The sequence below is a fragment of the Betta splendens genome, chromosome 13 (genome assembly GCF_900634795.4).
Source record: "Betta splendens chromosome 13, fBetSpl5.4, whole genome shotgun sequence".
NCBI lineage: Eukaryota > Metazoa > Chordata > Actinopteri > Anabantiformes > Osphronemidae > Betta > Betta splendens.
Window position 1 is genome coordinate 18,730,929 of NC_040893.2, and position 23,202 is coordinate 18,754,130.

The 23,202-nt window shown below is 44.1% G+C and overlaps 1 long non-coding RNA gene across 4 annotated transcripts in view; it reads left to right on the forward strand.

Annotated features, from left to right (window-relative positions):
* The first annotated feature begins 9,658 nt into the window (after positions 1–9,658).
* Positions 9,659–23,202, forward strand: part of LOC129605028 (uncharacterized) — an 81,005-nt gene continuing 67,461 nt past the window's right edge. For 2 of the 4 annotated variants that reach the window (XR_008696497.1, XR_008696499.1), the window contains exon 1: positions 9,659–10,266. This is a non-coding gene — a long non-coding RNA (uncharacterized LOC129605028). The remainder of the gene's footprint in view (positions 10,267–23,202) is intronic. The other 2 variants (XR_008696496.1, XR_008696498.1) reach the window with 2 other exon arrangements.

The window sequence follows — 23,202 nt, forward strand, 5'->3', positions numbered from 1 at the left end:
CTGACGGTTTCAACCTCCAAAGAACAAAGTTATTGTTGTAAAATGAGTAAATGCAACTCTGAGCTGTGACAATATCTTGCTTTTCAGAAAGTTTTCACCTACACAGTATCTTTATTTCTGTGCTTTAAATCACATAATGGTTTTTTGCATCATCAAGCAGGTTTTTGGGTTGATTTACTGTAATTATTAAAGGAGCACCAGCCTCAAAAATCTGACTGTTAATGATATTGTTTCTTTTGGTAAGAACATTGGTTTGTACTGAATTGGTACAAAGTAAGAATAAAGCTGAAAGCAATTGTATTTTTCTGTCCACCTACTTATGATTTTATTATTATAATTATGAAATTAATATTTTGAGTTAGTTCAACACCACGTCTGACCTTCAGCCGCGTTGGCACATGTTCACAGCTTTGTACTGTAATTAGACACACAGACAGACTCACAAAGCTCCAATTAGACGCTGACATTTTTATGTCTCATTGTGTCTGCAATTAGAGTTGTTTTTTTATTTAACATGCCAGAACTGAAAGTAGAATATTGACAAAAGACATAATATTTTAATAGGGTTTTTTGAGTAGCACAACAATTTGTTGCTGGCTGGTTTAACAAAAGAAGCCTTGTCACAGCAGATACAGTCATAACAGCTGACACGCAGACAGAAAGGTACTGTAGAGGACACGGAGCAGTGGAGGGTTTGAGGAGCGGCTCCAGGAAGTCTCATTAATTAATATGATGCTGAGGTGCGGCGCGGACATCGGTTTGAGCAGAAGGCCGCGTAATCCTGCTGCAGATCCTGGTTGTATCAGAGAAAAATCTTATTTCCTCATTACCGGAGGACAGGTTAACTGGAGTGGCGTCTCATGAGAGATGCAAGAAGCGCTTGAGAAGTCATCCAGAAAAGCCCACTTGATTGGATTGGGTGAAGCCTGCTGGAACAAATCCTCCATGTCACTTTTATGTAACTCGTCATTTTGCTCTTCTTTCGCTCTCCCCTAATTTGCTTTGTCTCCTTAATATCTATGTAACAGACATCTCAGCAGCGCAGACAGCGGTGCAGAATAAAGTATGACATCAGAGCAGCGCGAGTTAGATTAGCTGTTTTACAGTTAATGCACAGGAGGCTTTGTTTCTCCTCAGCGTGAAAGACAAGGCTCTACATTAAATCTGAATTGTAATTTCACATCCCGCGGCGGCCTGAGGAGTAGCTGCAGCTGCTTTCACCAGCATCGGCCCGACTTCCTCAACTCCAGGCTTGTTTTTTTGTGCCACAAAGAGGAGAAGGTGTGGAGAAAAACCACGGCGGAGGGTTTCACACCTTTGTGATTCGTTACAAGTGTTCAAAGCGGCTCTGTGGCACCGGGCTGTGGGGTACTGAAGGACTTCCTTCTATTTCGTCTACCGCCTGTACCTTGGAAAATAAATAGGAGGCTAACAAGCTCCCTGGTTGCCAGGCGCGGTGGCATGGCAACGCGCGGAGCCCGGCTCGGCCGCGCTGTGTGGAATTATCAGCGCACCTGCAACATGTCTGTGACCAATTACAGCGCCGGGCTCCAGGCACAGCGCGCGGAGGCTTTGCTCACATCTGTGTCACACCCTGAATCAAACACGCAGGTGAGCAGCGCTTTATTGAGGCAGTTTTCTCTTGGAATAAACAGCAGCACAACTTCATTTCATTATTTTCCCCAATGCGCCGCGCGAGGCGCTTTCCTTTCGCACACTTAACCTTTCAGACCTGCATATTAATGGCATCTGGTCCGCTCACGCGGCCGCGGCCGTCTGGACGTCTGGACGGACGCAGCTCAGAGAGGCTCCGTGCTCATTTTTTCTCATCAGCCCTCTGCCATGTTTTAATACTGCGTTAAGCTCATCGGGATGCAGAGAAGAGAAAAGAGAGGCTGAGACCAAATTGACTGATTCGCTGCCGTGCACAAATGGAAACAAATTCCATGCGACGCTCCTCGGCACAGGGAGATGGGCCCTTTTCCTCACAGTGGCCACAACCAATAAGCATTATTCCCCCTGCTATACATCATACTCAATCCCCCAAGTGGAGCTTGTTTCCTCTGCCCTAATCGCATATTGTTGAGGGAGCAGTTCTGCTAGGCTGACTTCAGCTGAAGTTTATTGATACCGTGACTCCAGTTTTGCAAAGTGATTCATACTATTTGAAAGTGGATCTCTTGTCTGGCAATTCACTTGATATGACAAGCTAAATAATGAATGGGAGATAACATTTTTACCCCTGGAGGGAGGGGGAACAGGCGCAGAAGCCCGCGAAACATGCAGGCCTTTTTCCCAGCGTTCATCTGGAGACGAGAGCGAGAGAGAGAGAGAGAGAGAGAGAGAGAGAGAGAGAGAGCTGCAAAACTTTCCCCCGTGCACTAAAACACAATGAGACACAGCGATCTGCTTCCCGTCCCCACAGCTGCAGACAGTAATGGATTTGATTATCTCCTCTATTACACTGGCCACTGACAATTACCAGTTGCTTAAAGGTAATCACGTCAGTCTGTCAATCTTTTGCAGTAATATGTAGAGCGGAGCAACGTGCAATGATTAACAAACTGATTACATCATTATTATTCTACGTCCAAATGTGTTTTTAATACCTCTGAGGGATTTTCCAGACATTAGGCATAATCACAAGCGGGTGAAGCCCATTCAGTTTTTCAGTGTCAATAACAAAAGCATCAGAGGAAACAATAGACAAATGCAAGTACAAATGCTCATCTGGCCACTAATCAATACGCCATGTTGGTACAGTACAGGAAGCAGCCGGTGGACGAAGGAGGATGAGCAACTTCCTGCTGCTGCTCCAAGTCTGCAGAAGCTGAGACGAAGGAGTTTGGGCCGATCGAACAGTGGCATGAGGACATTCAGGCGACTTTCAGGCGACTCTGTGCCTGCTGACCTCTGACACTGGGTGCATCATCATTCATCAGGCTGTGCTCAAAGCTGACTCTCAATAATTAAGGGTGCAGCTCACTCACATTTTTGTTTGTTCTTTGATCTGTAAACAATCAAATTTGAAACGTTTGGAAATGACCAACACGAAAGAGTCGCCAGAGCAACTCTTTCTTAGAGACATTGTGGACAACGTAGAAACTTCAAAATCCTTCCTAGGTGAATTCCGGATGTTGCTTTCTGATTGTAATATCATCATTTTGCTGTTGTGGCTCCACTGTTTCATCTCACAAACTGCAGCCGTTACGTCTGTCAATCAAGGACACCGCCGCTGACGCGAGGGCAGAAGAAGCGACACTCCCGTGAGTCCCTGATCATCCCCATCGCCACTGGGATTTTCTGTGACAGGGGAGGGGGGCAAAATTGCTTCAACAGAAAAGCCAGAGAAACTAATTTACGCGAGATCAAAAGCATGAAAGAGCACTTCTGCGGAGAGATGATAAGCCTTCAAGGCCACTGCCAGAGCCTCGGGACAGTGCTCTGGTCTCAGCCATGTGGACACTCTATCTGACCACCTGTGTCCATCATTGTCCAAGAGACAAGCCACGGGGATGCTTTAACAGGAATGCCAGAGCAGCTGATAAATGGAGAGCGACGGTGAGGAGGCAGATAAACAAAGCACGGCACAGATAAGGCAGCAGGGAGAGCGCCGCGCTATCGTGTAGAAAGTTATTTTCATAAATTACTCTTCAAAAGCTGGAAGCTCTTTCAGGGCGTCTGTTCTAAAGCGGAGCAAGTGATTATTCATGATCGTTCTCCAAACACAGCGGTGCTTTTATCAACGCCGTGGCTCTGACCTTTGACCTGTCCTATTATTTACAGCACGAGGGTGGAGACAGAAGCATTTGAGCTTTATTTCATGTTGTTCTTAGCTAAAAAACAAATCAAGGCAAAAAACAAACATGATGAAACATTATCTTTTTTGAGCTTTTAACAGGGTTTTATCCCAATTATGGATGAACCCAAAAAATAATACAATATTTTGTTTTGTCCTGTATGTATTTCATTCACTGTGCTACTGCTTCATAAAAGGCAAACGTACCTGTCTGTGCAAGAAATATTATGTTATGTTTTTTTCTGATACTGAGTAAATGCACAGAAGAAAGGGTTTATCGCACACAGATCAGCTGAAACTGTTCATCTTTTCTTCCTTGGCGCTGGAGTCCAAACTCTACAGGAGCCCCGGTCTCAGCAGACAATTCCTCAAAAGACTTTCACCAAAGTGAAAGTAGGATGGCGTCGTTCCAAGGTAACATTTCAAACAGCGTCTGTCCAAGTAGCACACATGCAGAAATTTGAAAGTTGAAGCAGCTTTTGGAGACAGAATAAATCCTTTACACACTTTCAGTTTCACTTACAGGAGATTCCTTTGTGAGTTTGTACACATACACGTTCAGATATTTGTCTGAGCTCATTCAAGTGACTGAAACAAAGGCAGAATTTCAAACACATTCTCAGCCTGAAAGCGATGAGAGGAAGCATATTCACAAACGCACCCAGCCTTAAATTACCTTTCTGGGGTTTGAAAGCAGCCGCTGACAGGTCTAAAAACAGCCCCAGCCTTTTCTCACCTGTCGCCTGACCTGGCCGTCAGCTGCACCTTCCGTTCGGCCTGTGTGTGCATCGTAGTGCGTTTTAGTCCTGATTAAAAAAAGGTTTTATTTAAAAACTGCCACGTCTGACAAGAGGCTGACGGCGGCTATTTTTCAGTCCTGAGAGCTGCTGTCACAGCCGCACTATATTTCAATTAACTTATCAAAGACGCGGTGAAAACGTGCTCATACAAGGGAGGACGCGATCATTAAAATGAATAAAAGTACTATTATCCAACTGCAGATAACTGCTATTACAAAATTTCTGTCACAGTGCGATTATTTCACACCTTATTTAGTTACATACCACATTTTAATTTAATAGAACTTAAACTTTGTGACTTATCAATTCAAATGCTCTTAGAAATGTCTTATTATCCATTTCATGTTTTAGCCCCTGGATGTGGGGTCAGTGGATCATGAGCAGCCTCTATCTGACCTCTGACCTCCCCGTGACCTCTGTCTCTGAGGTAAGTGTGCAGAGCGTGCGCTTTCTTATAGTGGATCTCATTGTTAGTACAATCAAGGTGTCGTTAAGCAAAGCGTCTGCCTGAGAATGGAGGTTGTATAAAGGAAGGCTGAGAAGCTGCTGGTGCTTAAAGGAATTTGAGATATATTTGGGGAAATTTTCTTTTCACTCTGCGGTGGAGAGTTTCGTGAGGTGATTGACAGCACTTTCATTTCTGTCGCTTTAATAAGCAGTTCAAGCCGGCAGCAGGTGCTTAGCCGAGTTTGTCGCAGAGACTGCAACTGGGAGCAACAGCGCTGCACAGACCAGATAGAAAGTTTACCCACGGACCTTCCACGAGTCCTGGACGAGGACCAGGCGCACGCTTTGGAATAATTGGTCTTTTTTTTAACACTACAGTTTAATACGAACCTAAAAAGGTCTTTCAGTTTGTTTTCATTTGATTCTGTCTCGAACAGAACCGTGCCCTTATTCAACCACAGAGCAGCAGGTTCTGCGTCCCCTGGATGAAAACAGTGTAGTGTTCTATTGAGACAGCCGCGGTTCTGGTGAAGCCTGGTTCTGGTCACACGCCGGGCCCTGGAGAAGGCGACTCTGTGGGTTTAACGTGTGACAAGCTCGGGTCGAAGAAAGGAAGGTCGTGTCACTTCATCGATGAGCTGACAGAGGACACGGTTCCTGATCGATGAACACTGTCACCGGATGCTGTGGGGAAGCAGATGAACCCACTGCAACACTCTATTCCCCTTCGTTTCTCACCCACTCATTGTCTCAGAATCTTGTTTTAAGTCATGTGTTTTTTCATGTGGCTGATGCAACAATTACTAAAATGTTATTTAAGTACATCAGAATGGAATCTTTCTCCTGGTCAGTGTGATGGAAAGGTGGGTGATCGACCTCCAGCTTTGCCTTGATCACAACCACCCACACATCGAACCAGTAAAAGTAAAAACTTCAGACACTTTATTTATTCTGTCTGTGTATTTGATGATTTATGCAAATCTCAAGATGTTACTGTGACTTTATTTCCACAGTTACTCTGAATGCTGTGTGGTGTGAATAGTCTCTGCTGTGTTATACAGGCTGTTGGATTAAAACCATGGAGGCAGACCCGCTCAGGGCTATTAGACCAAACCCATGTAAGCGACGCAGTGGGAAGAATTCAGACCTTTATAGGCAATAATATTTTACCAATACGACAAGAGGTGCTGGATAAATTCACCAGCGGTCGGCCCGGTTCGACAGCTGCAGCCGTTAACTGAAACAGCCAGGGAAATTTAAACCACTCCTTTCAGCCATGGAAGCTTCAATGCAAACAATAAAATTCCAGCCTCAGTTGCTGCATTTTTATTGAAAAGCAGTTTAATATTTTAAAATACACTGTTTGGCCTGTTATTGGAGCTACGATGGCCAGACAATAAAAGGAACTTTTTATCAGTCGGGACAAAATCCTGCCCACAGTTTGAAATGTGTGACATCTCTCATCGTACCCTAATCTGGGTCTGCACACAGCAACCGGACAGAACCCACACGTTCTCTGGGGAACTTCATGGGTCCTGAACTGCTGGCTTGTGCCAGTGCTTTAGATTGAGGTGCCGCTAACTAGCTTTTCGGAGCCCTAATTCATCATGAGCCAGATTAATCAAGTTAATAAATGGAGCCAATTATTCCAGTGCTGGCCAATTACTGAGAGACAGACAGCTAACTTCTAGGCTGGGGACAAACAGGCTGAAGAAATGTTATGAATTTGGTGCAGGGAGCATCAGTGCTGCAGCACATACAGTAGCAACATGCTGCAGCAGCCTCCTTTCAATACACTCTCAATAAGGATATGAGACACAGAGTGCGGTCAGGGTGACGGCCATGACTCCTCCACATGTTCTGACCATGTATCATCTACAAATTAAATTACACCCCTGAAGTGTTACATTTTGCTTTTTGCTCCTCGCACCTTTCCACTGTGACAACCCAGTTAACCGGTGTCATCTGGTTCTGAGGCGGCGCCGGCGTCCTCCCCGCCGCATTGTGTCCAATCTACAAAGACAAGAATGTGTGTGACCCGAACACGAGCGCGATGCAGAGCAGGGGTGAGCGTTCAAATCAATATCATCAACATCTTCTCAGAGATTCTTTGAGTCGTCTGCTCGCACACAATTGGATTTCACACTCACACAGTCGGTGTCACTTACGGCAGAGGAGGAAACGGGCCCGAAGCAGCACCAGGACCCAAACCACCATGTTGTACATGAGGACGCTCAGATTTCACGCGTGAGGAGAACGTGACCGACGCCTTGTTTAGCTGATGCTTGTTTAAACTGAGAACCATCAAACGGTTCCCGTGTGACGCAGTGTGAGCGCGTGCAGGCTGAGGCTCAGCCGTGACCTTGTTAGTCGTCTTATCTTCCAGTGTTAACGCGCTTAAGTTACACAACCATGAACGACACAGTGACTCATTGTCTCTGAAGCACAGAATTCCACAGCAGCCATTCTGCTGCCATCCTGGACCTGGAGCCATTTTAGTACCAAATAAGCTTGTAGTAATTAAACACTATTGTCAAACTTGTATTTTACTGATTCTCTGTAAATATTTATGTAAATATGAATATACATATCCACGTGGCCCAGATCCTGTTGTTGTTGGCACATTAATGCAGACGCTCGCCTGCAGCATCCTGACCTCTGAGGCTTCAGGGGCTCCTCGCCTCTGTCCACGCGGCGTTTTGAGCCGCGCCGAGGAAGTGCGTCCTTATATTCTGTGAGTGTGCGTGAGCGTGAGCCCGTGCAGGTCCTGCACAGCATCACAATGCGCGGCCCGCTGCCGTACTGTATGTACAGGCTCAACAAAGGCGAGCGTGACAGGGTGATGATTATTACGCAGCGTGTGACGATCTGTCCGCCCAGTGAACTTAGAAGGCGCACACTCGACCCCCCGACGTCCTCGTGCGTGTTCGTCTCTAACGGCAACGAGGTGACGCGCGCCGGCGCCGCCCGCCGATTGAGGCCCGTTTTAGAGCGGCCGTCCGGCGCCGGCGCAACCCCCGTCATTTGCTTTTTGGCAGCAGATCACAAAGAGCTGCAGCACAGCACCTGCTTTTAGCGCCGCGCTCAACCGGCTCTAAAAGTGCTATTGATCAACAACAGCAAACACTGCAGATCCGTGCTGATATAATAGACCATTTTAGTACATCAGACGGCAAAGAGCCCACTTAATGCACTTTGAATAATCTCTGTGACACAAGCAAAAGCCTTTCTTTTTGCTGGTCGAAACCAGAGCTGAGATGTGTGTTGGTTTAAACCTTCGTGACAGCGACTCGGTGACACTGAGTCATCTCAAGTATGGATGAATGCATTTTCTCCTAAAAGCCGGCCTCACAATGGCTCATTTGGGGCCCAGAGACCAGAGAGCGCTGCGCCTCCTGTCTTTGGTCAGTTCCACCAGTAACGTCAGATGGAAGCGTCCAGGTCCGTGCAGACGCTTCCTCACTAAAGCGCTTGTCAACTGCATCTTCTCCTTTTCCATCCACGTGCTCTTTTTTTTCTCATGGCGCCCTGTGAGCAAACAGCACAATAGTGTGCGCGGATGTTCAGAGCTCCAGGTTAATGCACTTCATTAGAGGCTCAGTTTTGCATGTCTGGCTTAATTTAATGGGTCGGAAAGCCTTGGGACAATTCTTCTGACATTTCAAGAATGCCAGGCTCGGCACATGAGGCTCATGTTTATGTGAAACCACAGAGAGAAAGAGCAAAAGGGGTTTGGGAGAGGCTGCAGCTCACTGTGCCTGCTAATGACGGTTTAGAGCCTGAGGAGACAGTGTGCGGACGGACTCGGGCAGCGCACAGCTGGAGCGAGTGTGTGTGTGTGTGTGTGTGTGTGGGGGGGGGGGGGGGGGGGGGGGGGGGGGGGGGGGGGTACAAGGTAAAGCACTGCTCTGGGGGGTCGTATCCACCCGTATGTGACAGCAGCAGTCATTCAAACAGAGCCTCCTAGTTTCATTAAACACACAGGGAAATGGATAAGAAATGATATTATTCATCACGCTGCACGCACTGCATATGTATGCCAAGGCAGCAGATAAAGAATGAATATTACATTTACGACACAAATTTTTAATGGAGCACAACAATTTATATTCCATGGAGATTCTGCTCGTACATTTTCTGGTTGGTTTCGAAAGCAGACATAAACTAAAATGGGGATATGTTTGAATTCACAGACGCTGCAGAGAAAACCACCCAAACTCACAAACCACTTTATTAGGTTCACCCACACAGTCTCGCTCAGTCCAACGCGCCAACTCTGCCATTAATTCTGCTTTTACAAGGTTGTAATCTGTCAGAAAGGTGATGATCCTGCAACAAGTTTATTGGTGAGGTCACTGAGTGCATCATGTTAGAGATCTCTGTATTTAAAATAGAACCATCTCCAGATATATTGTATTGCAACTCCAGCCCAATGTGACCTCAATAAGCCTTTTCTTGTTACTATAATTGAACCAGACTCATTGCAGCTGTGAAAAAATGACAGTAATGTAAAAGAGAAGCTGAGTAAACAGAAAACAGCAGTAAAATCTGCAAATGTTGAGTGGACACCGGTTTCTCTAGAACCGTGACCTTGTGTTGTCTCAAAATCATGCTGCTTTTTCATTTGTTTCTCCAACTGTAAAATGCTCCGTTTGATTTAATTTCTACAGACTAATAATAGGTTTTATTATGTTCTATCTCGTTATCGCTGAACTGTATTTAATTAACGTCTTCTATTTTAATTTTTCTGGAAAAAACAGTTGAAATGAACTAATATTGGGCTGGAGGCTATGGTGTAACGCGCTGGAACCATGCACTGTGTTGGGCTATTAGCATCATAGCGACGCCGAACATTTACATTATTATGCGGAAAAAAATGGAACAACGGCGGGAAGCTCGTTAGAAACAAACGACCGTTGCGCGCTCGCGATCGTGCGCGCGCAGGAGCGTCTGTTTGCTAGCTGAGAGGAAACATGATGCTACCGTTCCCACAAACTTTCAGGACCCATGAAGTTCTCCAGAGAACGTTATAAGCAAGCAGTGCGCTCGCGTGACGCTCATTGAGGCCGGGGACGGTTTAGTTTAGAGCACGTCAGGAATCCGCTCCAGGGCCCGTGGGTTGTGGATTATTCTGGTTGTTCGCGGCCTTGGGTCAAACTACCGCCGCAAGTGTGACAGACGAGACGCAAGGGATAACGTCGCTTTCTTCACGTCAACGAGGTAAAGCAAGTGTGTGTGTGTGTGTGTGTGTGTGTGTGTGTGTGTGTGTGTGTGTGTGTGTGTGTGTGACCACGCTGGGTCTTAGTTTGTGTTGCTTTGTGTTCGCGGCTAATTCCCGCTCCTGTCGCCACTGCGCATGCGCGTAGCGTTGGCACCTGGATTTCCTTCCTAGAAGCGTCTGTTATTGTTGCTGTTTTTGCTTACGCATTATCAAACAGCTCCCGGTTTACATTATATTGCATTTGACATCACATTGATGTGCTGAGCTCCTGTTTCCCTCTGCTGCATTGCACCTCTTAAGATAAACTGGTGCTCAACATCATAACGTTTTATATGGAGAGCTTCTCTGCTGCAGGCCGTAAATCTGTTATTGTTACTGTCTGTAATTATCTGCTGTGAAGCTGATGCTGTATATCTTAACCTGCTAAATGCAGGTGTATTGATGTGCTTGGATGTAGCATCTCTATTGGTTTTGTGCGCTTTCTGCAGTGGTCAGATGTTTTATTGGAGGACGCCTGCCAGCACACAGTAGTTGGCACCGTGCTTTGTATTTAATGGGGTTTGGGGAGTTTGTTTTATGAAAGTCACCCCTCGTGTCTGCTGTGCTGGGTTCCCATGGCCTAATAAGCCGCTTCTGTGCGATCTGACTGCCCGTAAACGTGTGCGACATCATAGATGGCTATTATTAGCGCGTTGTATTCATCCTCCACTAAAAACTGTCACACCTTCACACCTGTGGGACTGTACAGTACCTTGGCCTCGCGTGGGAGGCGTCGTGTGTCGGAACAAGGCTGTGATGACGAAGAGGAGAGAAGTGTGGGAACGTTAGCGCAGTGCGGGCTTTCCTGCTCGGCTTAATTTGTCCACGCTCGTGTCTGCTCTGCCATTTCAAAGCGTTTTTAATCACCGGCCCACGTTGGCCGCCTAATTCAGAACTGGACGCCAGCATCGACACAGACGGGTATGGATCGCACACGTTTGAGGCAGATTTGGCAACAGCTTTTAATTGCGAACGATGCGAACGAAGCCGTTAATTCACATATCAAACAGCTTTAAAGCATATTCAGCCATGAATATGTGATGCATGCGGTCAGCTGATCGGCAGCAGCTGCTGCATGGGCACCGAGGTCAGCGCACTGAACGCGCCACTGCCCTCCTTGATAAACTTAAAGAACCATAACTAATTTTCTAAAGAGCGATTTTGAAATGAGATAAACATTTTCACCTTCACGATCAGTCACACACTCCACAAGAAAAAGAAGTCGTCGGTATGCAGACACAGATTCTCGTGACCTTTTCAGTAAGTTTCCTCTTGTTTTCCCGCAGCCTCTCAATTCTTTTAAACACATAATCCTCTCATTTTTAATTGCTTTAAGTCTTATGTGCAATGAATTTCTTTACTAAGTCATTCTACAAGGTTTCCAGCCACTTTGGGGTTCTTCTATGATATATTTTATCATAGGGGCCACAGACACAACCCAAATAAATATTTCACATCTATAAATAATTCCATTTGTTTCCTCTGCCTGTAGGAAGGTGCTGCTACCTGCTTTGCAGGCTCTGCAGGCCTCTGTCACACATCCTGAACAGTATGTGTGACATCTCAGGCTGGATCCCCAGTTTAAAGTGCAAAGTCAACAATGAGAAAACAGCCGGCTTCTTCTGCAGTAAAACAATGGAATATGTAATGCGCCCAGGGTGCTCCGTGTTGTTGATTCGGCTCGGGTTCCCCATAATAAGCCCATTATAGCAGTTCATCATTATAAATAGTAACTTACAGTAGATGTGACGAAGGTTACCTCCATAAAGAAAACCACGTTTGAATGCCGTTGTTGGAGTTAATTAGCTAATGTATTGTTGAGAAAAGAAGAACACGGTTCACCGTTTGATATCCATTTAGGCTTTAGCTGTTTGGAGCCACATGCTCGAGCTTCATGTGGGCAGCGTTGGTGTGAAGCCTCAGGGAGTCGCTTTGGTCCTGCTCTCCCCCTGTGGCTGATGATACTAATGAGGCAGTTTGAGAAGATTAAAACCATTATTCACTCATGTTATGGACCACGTTGTGTCTCCCAGTTACCGTATCTTACCTCAGGCTAGAACCAACTTAAATGCTCTACTTACTTTTATCATAGAGGTGAACAAAATAAAGCAAATTGTTCCATTTATTTGTTTAAAGCAATACGTGGGAGTGCAACAAAACACAGCTGGAAGTTTGGCTGTTTATAATATAATCCAGTTTAAACAGCTGTGGTTGTGTTTCTTTACTTTATAATTTTATTGTTTAGAGAAAAATTCAGACATTAAATAGAAGCAGGTTTGTGAAAATGAGCTGAAATAAGTGAATGAATTCTACCTTTCATGCACAGCAGGTTTTTCTGATGTGTTGAAGCCCAGTGGCAAAGACACCATCACCTCTCATTTATAATCTAGCTCTTCGAGGAGGCAGCGGTGATGTAAGGCTGTAATTTGCCTCACACGTGCTTAAAAGATCTTCCATTTCCTGACATACAGTACTTGAAATGATCAGAACTCTCGGTTCTGAACTCTGTATTTTCACGAGATTTCAGAGGAATGTTATATTCTGACTGCACAAACATCACGTGGTGTCTATTTTAATCCTGAATTTTCCTAAATTACTTTTAAATATAAGACATTTCACACTTATTTTTAGTATAGTAATAAAAAAAAACTTGAGAAACTTTCTCATAACTGTGTAGTACAAAAAATGTGATGTACATCACTGTCAGCAATACAATATCTGTAAAATCATAATTCAACGTCTTACTGAAACAAAACTTCCCCCGTGACAGTTTTTTGTTGGAACCATCACAGAAGTGTTGGCGGCACAAACATGCTGTCGTTACTCCCTTTCTGTCCTTTGAGGTGTGTCACGGGAAAAGCCTGTACAATTGTCCCGATTCTACCTCAGCTTTGATTTCAGTCGACTTGAGCTCCATGTGCAGGATCTTTTCTTTTCCTTTTATTTTGGCCTATTGGGCATCTGAGACATGAAACAGAATATAGCTTGTAATGTGTCTGAAGTGGATTAGAAAATATACTGGGAAGGAGTCTCTTCTGAATGAAGGTTAATCTGCAGCAGAGCAGATGGTATCTGAATTATCGCTTCTGTAATCAAAAAGTTCGTCTGTAGATGTGACGCAGGATCCGAGTGGTGTCGTTCTCAGCAACACTCAGAGTTATGGCTCACTGACAGACGGCGTCGTTAATAGCACTAACCGTGAAACGGCAAGTTGGGCTTAAAAGGTGCAGTGTCTTCCCTTTTGGACCCGTCTTTTCATCTCCCACCAACTGCTGTTCAGCCCAGCAAATGAAACGCTGGCACGACTTCCTCCAAGAATAACTCCCATTGTCTGGTTGATTGCAATGGTTGTGCCACAAGCTCCGGAAATAACCATGTGTTTAACTAAGTCAGCGTCATGGTTACAGCGGTCGGTGAAACGCTGCTCTTAAATAGAGACGCTGCTTGTTCAGACAGTAAATGCCCCCTGTCATCACCCTGCGTGGTGGTGTGTTATACCGTCTGCTTAATTAAGAATCCAAAACAACCTGTTGTAATGTGTGGTGACAATGTGGCATATTTAATGGAAATCCAGTGATTTTAAGACTCACTGATTATTGAAATGTGTTTAGAGGCTCAACAATAGCCCCTAATAACAATGAAATAGCGAGACGTCTGTTTTTTTGCTTGCTCTCATCTATATTTATATATTTATAGCTTTTATTAACATTTTTTTATGTTATTGTTAGTGGGTATTGTTTCCAATGAAGAGTTGTCACCTGTTTTACTTTTTAATTTCCGGTAAGACTTAAAGCAGATGCTAATGGCTTTAACAGCAGCACCGCATGAGCATATTATTTATCAGGAGAAGCCCCAGTCAGTTGTTCCGTTGTGTGTGTGAGGAACTGCAGTTCGGCAGCTGACGGTCACACAGAATTGGTTAAGCTTCGTCAACACACAGGAAATGTGCAATGAACCTAAAATGAATTGGGACCTACAGTATACAGTATGCTGTGTCTGAGCTCCTACATCATAAAGTGCACTGGCAGCATTCAAGGTGATTATACTGCAGCTAAATTGAGTGTAAATGTGAATGTTAATCACCAAAATGTCTTGTCATCAAGCGTTTCTCTGAAATTTGCAATTCCTAAATCAATGCGCCTGCTTCAAAGCAGATTACCAGCGCTGCCGTTTGCAGATTTAAGGAGCTGTCCTTGGTCCTGAAATCCTGTGCGGAACCTCCTGACACTGGCGCTTGGGCTTTATATAAAACCACGCATAACATTATAATTATGCGCCTCATTAGAATTATCTTTTTTTGGAAAGGAGTGAATTAATTGAAAACTAGCTTCTGTTCAATACATTTAACAGTTAACTGTACATTTTTAGGTTGTGTTTTTCCGTATTTTTTCATTATGGTTCATGAGCTAAATTAAACCATCAGGCAGATTTTTATTAGTCATACAATCACAAGTGAGGCAGTAATTAATAAGCAGGTTTGGTTGTTGTCTTAGTGCTCAAGGGCAAATTTGATGTTTCCAGAAAAGTCTAGGAACATGAATAAATTACTGTTCATGTTAAGACACAGGACAAATTTGTTGTGTCTAAGAACTATGACCTTTAATTTACATGTTTCCAACGTGTGCTTCTTACGACATATAACACTGTAGTACTGGGCACGTGAAACAGCAGCTGTTGCTGATCTAACTTCTAGCACCTCTAGAGGCAGCGTCATCTAAACCGAAGGAGAAAAGTGTCCAAACCAGAATCTACATCGGTGATAATGTTCCTGTTTATTCTTGATGGTTCTGTACCTGCAGTCTTGTTGCTTCAGAGTCGTCATTTTTAACAACTTCCTGGTTTCAGTGTGTGAATGTTAGCAGCCTATAGACTTATTGACTGGCAGCTTTTGGGCTCATCGTTGTTTACAGCTCTGCTCAGCTGCCACTAATGAAACTAGTTTAGATGTGACTTTTGCTCTTATTGTGGAAAAATACAGCAGCTTCTGTTAAAGATAGTGTATGAAGTAGCGAAAGCAAATCACTATGTGGATCACAGGGATTGTATCATGTCGATAAATTGCTCAGATCAACTATTCTACTGAAACTAAAAGCTTTGCCCAGTTAAAAAGCTGTTATCATAAATGTTTAATCTGTGTTTATCTTATCAGCTGATGGCTCTGTCACGTGTCTCAGCAGCCTGAACATGGATGATTGTGAAAGTATAAAAAAAAATTACATTTAAACTAAGATTTGACTTGTTTCATGTTTGTTTATACTACAGATTTTATTTAAATATTTGCTTAGGAATATTCATATATATATATATATATATATTTATATATATAAAAGTCTACGAACAAATGTGTCTTATTACTATAAATACTATCATTATAGTGCAAAATTAAGAGCAGAACAATCTGAGTTATATGTAAACAACGTGCCCTGTGGTCCCATGGTTCTGCTCTGAACCTGTTTTCTCCATGGTTCTGATTTCTACGTGCAGATCGTCCACATCAAACGTTTGATCATCTTGGCTGCAGAGCGCGATGCAGCCACTGACAATGGTTTTACTGTCCGCCAGGCTGAGCACTGTGATTAGTAAACTCATTATATTGTCATGCTCCAGTGCTCTTTTGCTCCCCATCTATTAGCACAAGCAAATACTCTGCTGACAGACTCTGTGCTGGCCTGGTTGGCACTGTGAAGTATAACCAAGATGTAAACATGAAGGAAAAGCAAAGGGCAATTACAATTAGGAATTTCTGGATGTTTATTAGAAAGACTCAAGATCAGGAAAGATTTCCTGTGACTTCCTGACCTGTGAGCGTTCGGAAAACACAGGATGCTTCTCTAATCACATCACATACAGCGAAGCATCCAAACAACATAATTAAGAAAAATAGAAAATTACAGGCAGCCTGCCCTTTTGTGAGGGCTGTTATGCTTGTGTGTTGCCGACTGTGCCGAGGCTGTAGCGCTCCGTGTCACCTCGTGCATCATTTGCTGTCTCTTGAAAACTCTTGGAGTAGCTGTTGTTCCCTCCCACCTCCACTCCCACTCTCTTCTTTTCCCCTCTCGCTCTCGCTTAGTTTCCGGCTGAAGCTCATCACACGTTTTCACGATGCTTTTCTGGCGAGCACAAATCCAATTTCTGGTGACTAATCTGCATGTTTTTTTTCACTCAGCCTCCTCACTAAACACTTCTCACCATTTGCTGGACAGAGATGGAAATAGCGCAGGCAGAGGGCACAGCTGCAAATGTTTAACCTTGCTTGCAGGTCCAATTGTTATGCTTAGAGTTGTATTAGCTCTATTTGCAAAGGAAGATAAGTCCTGAATATTTGCAATATGCTCTTATTGTAGCTGCGTTATTTAATTTGAACAGCTGTACATGTTGCTTGTGGGGAATTGCATTAATCCGTCATTCATTAATGGGTGTTTGAATGAATCAAGTCTATTGTTGATGTGAAAACTTCATTGTATTAGGTCAGTTAACGCTTAAACAGCAAATTCTAATAAAGTTTGTCTTTGAGCCTACTGACTCTTGGACGACCCCATGATGATACAATTTCCGAATATAGAATAAATGATTAGATTGAGTAATTCAATAAAACCAATCATTGCATTCTGTTGTGCTGGCACCAGTCGCCTACTGGGGCTGGACGGCTCCTCTTCACGGGGCTGGTGCCATGATAACATATGCACAGCAAGAGAAATCCAATTGTCGAATCATGTCAGCCGTGCTGGGGGCCACAGCTTTTGCCCATGATTTATTACTGAAGCTCTGCCACATTTGCCAATAGGAAACCACTTTCAGTAGAGTCATGAGGATACACAGGGATGGATGAGAGTAGAAATTGAATAACATTCCTCTCGTGCTCACCTCGCATTCTCTCCCCTCTCCTCTGCAAACCACTTACCTTTGATTGAGCCTAAATGCACATGCATGTGTGGGATTATTTAGAGAAAATTAATTTCATTGTTTTATCTCAAAGTTCCTTCTTTTTGGTTGCTTTATTGAAAACTCACTGGCTGCTCTTGGCCAGAGGTACTCGCTCATATCTATCAGAGGCTGCATCGTCCAACCCCCCGCGTGGCTGTGGCGGTTTGTGATGTGTGTGATGCCAAACTGGCTCTGTCCTCAGTGAACCAGCAGGACTCATGCAGACAGAAGCATTAGAAATATTTAGTGCAGCTCCCTCTGTCAAAACAAAAAACTAAAAGTAGTAATTGTTGTTTTTGCCCAAGGTTGTTTTGCCTAAAACTGAGACCCAGCGTGAGAGAAATATAAAGAGTTGAAAATCATCTAAGATGAGTGAATTTTATTTTATTCTTTTTAAAACCTAAATGGATTTTTAAACTACGGAACATACGTGGGGCCGGTTTTTATTTTATTGCCACTGAAGGATGACAGTCTTTGACCTCCTATTCAGGATCAGCCATAGAAGATAGAAGTGTCCTTTTAATGAATGCAACTCAATTTATCGTGTCGTCGTGTGAATTCACTTGTGCTCCCATCAATGGATTTTTCACGCATGCAGATGAAACTTATAAAGCTCATTTTGAGACCTTGTCTATGACGTCAAAGCTAGTTTCCACTTGATGTTTGTAGTAACACATTCGTTTCCCTTCTTAGTCAGCCGGCAAGAAACAAGAAAATACATGTATTGTATTTAGATCTGAAGCAACGACATTCTAAAGAAATATAGGTTTAGATGTTGAACAGGTTTTATAAAAAAAGGTACAATTATGAATATTGCTTGTTTTGTTTACTATGAGATACAGAGAAACATTTTACAGCACAAAGCGTGTTTTACAGTTATCAGTTGCATCAGTTCAACAGTTAAAGACACATTCAAACACCAACGCTTTGTTTGCTGTGAAGTGAGTTGCACTCACCTTTCCACTGTAGACGGTGTTTTGTAGAGCATTTGCAGACATTAGCACCTCGGCACAGAGGGACAAAAGCCAGGTTCTGTTTCACATCTAAGCGCGTGTGCCTGCAAATGATCCAAAACGCTTTGGAAGCTGTTGCCTGATTGTACAAGAACATAATAGACCTTCACAGCTGGTGCCGGATTCAAAGATGAAGGCTGTAGGTGTGACTTTGATGAACCACCAACCGCTTCTCTGTTGCTAAGGCTAAGTTCTTTTTCCTCCAACAGATTTTGACCTGATTCAACACAGTAACACTTAAATAAAAGCAGATATAAAGAAAATTAATTGCTGCACCTTCTATAACCTCCTTAACGTCATAATAGTTTAAGAACACTAACATATTGTGCAGTTGTTTAAGCTGAATGGTTAACATTGCACTGGACCAGTGATTCACTTGTGGTTTGTCTAAACTCCTGCAGTCCTATGGAAATGTGACATTTGCTTTGTTTCCCACCATCTAATGAGCCAGTTAACATTCAGTTGTTCACCCTAATTGACTCTTACACTAACCGGATGGAGGCACAGGACTCCAAATAATTACTCTCTTTATGAGCCAATGTCTAATGAATTTAAGTGGCATATTTACCAGTCGGCTGGCTGTGGGCAGAGGCATTGGAATAATAATACGTCTGTTTTCAAAAGACTCACAATATCCAGTGGATGTAAACTCTTTGTGACGTTATGACAGCAGTGACGGCTGTTGGAGTTCTACAGTACAACTATTGTTTAATAAAAATGTAATTTTTCAATCACACTTGTGTGACACAATGTGTGTTAGAAAATTCCATCCAATACCAGGTGAGAAAAAATAAAGACAACTTCAGGATACGAACGTGAAGAACAGACCTTGAGAGTTTTCTTGTGGCCAAACAATGACGACCAGCTCACCTGCTCTCGGCCTACGTTAAAATCAGCGTGGGAGGACAGAGAGACGCTAATTTTTTTTTTTTTTTTTTTTTTCGTTCCGTTTCCAGTTCCAGTTCCAGTTGTTCTGTGTATCTTCAAAGCATCAAGCAATTAGAATCATCAGTAAGAAGAGTTGTGGTTTGAAAGCCCGTCCGGTAATTTGAGTTTTATCAAAAACCTTTTTGACAGCACCACTTGGCAAATGTGGCTGTTATTCACCGGCGCAGCCCTTGGGACTTTGCTCCATGGATGACTTAATCAAACCTTTTAATACAGAAAGAAATTGGATTTCACAAACCCAGACTGATTGTTTCAACCCTATGAAAGCTTCCACGTCCATTTGCATTGATAAAGCAGATTCCTAATTATGCCTACAGCAAATAGAAGAGCAGAGCCTGACGTACTGCGGACTCTAATTACTGTAAAGAGTTTGTCTGTCTGTCCTTTGAAACATGCAGTTATGTTTCATCTGGAGCTAAAAGTGAATGAATGAGCGGTCATGTGGGTGTTTAGCTCCCTCATGTTTCCCTTCTCTTAGTTACCAGTTGCAGCTGTCATCATGTGATTCCTGACTTAAACAGGACACATCCGTGGAGATTCATTCTCATCCAGCTACTAAGCCTCAGGTAACACGCGAAGCCAAGAACTGACACACAACCGTGCAAATTCATCATGTTGCTATGTGCAAAATTTCTATTTCAAGGTCATAATAAAGCATCATTTATCAGGTGACTCAGCATTTTTCTAATTTATACAGCGATTAGTCCTGAATGCTCAGACCTTTAGTACAACCTCATGTTTGTGTCTGGTGAGGCCTCAAACCGTGACCCGTGGAAGTGTCTTGTTTGATTAAAAAATATTTTATAGCTCAATAAATAAATGATCTGTCCAAATGCAGAGGTCAAATTAAAAACCAGGAAACACAACCGTGCATCTTCAGTAACGGCTTTCTGTTTATATTATTGCTAGAGAAAACCGCCTCCCGCTGCTTTTGCATAACTGGCTGATGAGTTCAAAATATGCAGGATCTGTTTGAACTAGTAAATCTGTTTTTAATCTAAAGCCACTTTATTAATCACTGGTTTTCTCAAAAGTTAAAAAGAAAGTTTAGCACAAACAGGGGAAACCAGCGCATTAGCTTTGATGTGCAGATCTATTAATAAGCTTTAAGCTCAAATGTGAAATTCCCTTAAGCAGACATCATTAAAACATCACTTGAGTGAAACCTGCTTACTCGCCACCCCCTGGCCGTCCCACACAGGTGAAGCAGGCGTCAGAACGGGTCTGATGACTTCCACAAATATCTGGACCCGGGCATCAGAGGACGGCCGAGTCTTTGCTGAGGCGGGGAAAATTTTGGATGAGCTCCTTTAAGCATATCAGAGCATCCTTTAAGGCTCAGCAGAATGTTGAACACCTAGGTGCCGCTTTCTCCCCGCCCGCAACAGACGGACAACAGACAGCAGATTATTATCTGCTCGGAGGCGTCTGCATGCTAATGGATCCATCAGTCCTGCATTAGGTCAGCCTCCCCCGGGTGGCTGGTATTGTGGTTTAAAAGTGGATGAGTTCGGCTCCGGTGCTGAACGGTCCGTTATTAAGTTAGCTTATTACTTTATTGCTCATCAGCTTGAGCAGACGCGCGGTTCTGGTTCTGTGTAGATTACTATGACGGTACGGCAGCTGTTTATATGCAAAGGCGGCTGCTTGTGAGGCGGAGGTGAGAGATGTGGTTTTAGGGGCATGAGGGAACATCCTGATCCACCCACAGGCAAGACTTTTATCTTGACAAACAGCCTGATGCAGAGAGTGAGTTTTAGCGGCGGAAAGGTCAGCGCCTTGTGAAATAATCATTGAGCCATTGATATTTATCAACAATTCTATCAACTCCCTCCAGATATGTTATGGCCGTTTGGTGCTATGGAGCACTAAAATCCTCCATTATTGCCGTGTGCAGCAGAGTGATGGTGGAGGTTGGAATCCAGCAGCAGAGGCCTCCCATCACAGCCATCGCTTCTCCCCTCACCTAATTACTCAGTGGACCTGTCCGAGGCCCTGTGTCAGCACCGACCTCATACTGATCCAATTTGACCCTTGTCCCGCACAAGCCGGTCTCTGGTGTGCGATGCCAGTCAAGAGGAGGTCAATGAGCCCCACCTTAATAGTCATCAGTTCACAGTGTCTCTAAGGGACCATGAATAATCCCCATCATTCGTCTCGCAGGCAGGTCTTATGACTGCAGTGTGAGGATCCTAGCTGCTCTTCTGTGGCTGTGGTTTTCTTATTTCTAGTGCTGAACCAAAAGCAGTGTACAGGAACATCAGTCTAGGACCTGCTGGACGGCGTGAGCTCCCACTGTGGTGATGCCCAGTGAGGGTCTGGGAGGCTGCACACACGTCCATGTTATGGTGCCCCGGCTGCTGAGGCACCATAGTGAGATGTCCAGGGCTCTGGGTCCACGGCCAGAGTCATTGTGAGATATACCTTGTTGTTTGCATGAAACAGGATATACAGGATAAAATACAGGATTTGGGTCGAAATAGATTATAAGGCATCAGGGATATAAAAAGAAGAAAATGTCAGAGACTTTGTGAGTGGGGATTTGAGTGCGTCTGGATTAGATGGGAATGTACCTGCTCTGGTTCTGAACCTGAAGCTCTTGCCCCCGTTTTTTTTCCTAGTGAAAGGTGATATTTCTGCCTTGTAGGCATCAGATTTTACACGGGTTTAATGAATAATCAAGACGTGCTGAGTGATTTTTGCTCACCTCCTGTATTAGACAGCGTGAGGGGTTTGATGGTGTCAGTATCGTGTATCTCAGAGCTGTTGCCTGCTTCAGTCTCGAACACCTAAATTTAGACACATTCACTTCTCTGTTCTGTACAGTCTGACTTCTGTGTCTTTGTTACTGCAGCGGAGCGTGTGAGGGATTAATGGCTCTATTTCAGACGCTTATTGTTGTGTGTGGGATGTGTGTATAGGCTGAGTCATCCCAGATGAGTGGACGCGCTATTTTAAAAGTCTGAAAAGTGTCTGACTCCAACCCGCGCTGTTGTCATCACCTTCACACTTTACTTTGAAGCGTCTTTATTAGGTTTACAGAGTTGGACCCCTATGAATGTTGGAGCGTTGGTGCTGTACATTATATAATGCTCTGTGCACTAAGTGTCCTTATAATTACCATGTACTGTAAGTGCAGTGCATCTGTGCTGAGAGGCGTTTGGGGACAGTAAAAAAATGGGAAATCTGTGTTTGAAAAGCCTCCGCACCCAAAAACAAAGCAAATCGAAGTCTGACTCAACTGAGGAGTTGATTGGAAAAGTAATGTGATATACAGTATTACAGTCTTAGAGAAAAGGAGGCATTGGAGCTAAGGTCCAATACTGTTCATACAATAATAACTTCACCATTTTAGTTTCGGTTGCTGCTTTAGGACCTGAGTGCACATTTGTTTTTCCCGACTGCCCAGAAGAGAAGATGTGAGATATAAGAAAACACCACAAATACAAAACCTGTACAGGACCAGCGAAGATCTAATGATGGATGAAATGAGTCTGTAATCATCAGGGATGAAAGGTAGAACACGAGCAGTGACATAAAGAATGGTTACGATTATGGTGTCAGTAAGTGGGGAGGAGTTGTATGGTTTAATGAGCGGTGGGAGTGAGGAGTCGCCTGTGGTGCTCCGCGCAGCACTTGACATCGATCCGTCTCTGTGCTCCACCGTCCGGCCCCAGACTGTACTGTGGAGGAGGGGTGTGTGATGGAGAGGAGGGGGGACAGCGCTCTCCCCCGGGTCGCAGCCTGCAGAGGGTCTGGATCCGTGAGAAGGTGCGACAGTGAAGCGACGGCGGCCGGGACCGGTCTGTGTGCGACGTGGTCCGGCACAGACGGGTTCAGAAATGGAGCAATGGGTCAGAATCGTGATGCTGAAACCCTCTGTTCGCTCACAGGTCCACTGTGTGTGTCACTGTACGACTGCTGCTCAGGTCAAAACAGCCTCTCCAGGATGTGGCTGATGTTTCCAGTCTTGAAATAACTTTTGTGTTTTTATTTTTAAGTTGAAGACTT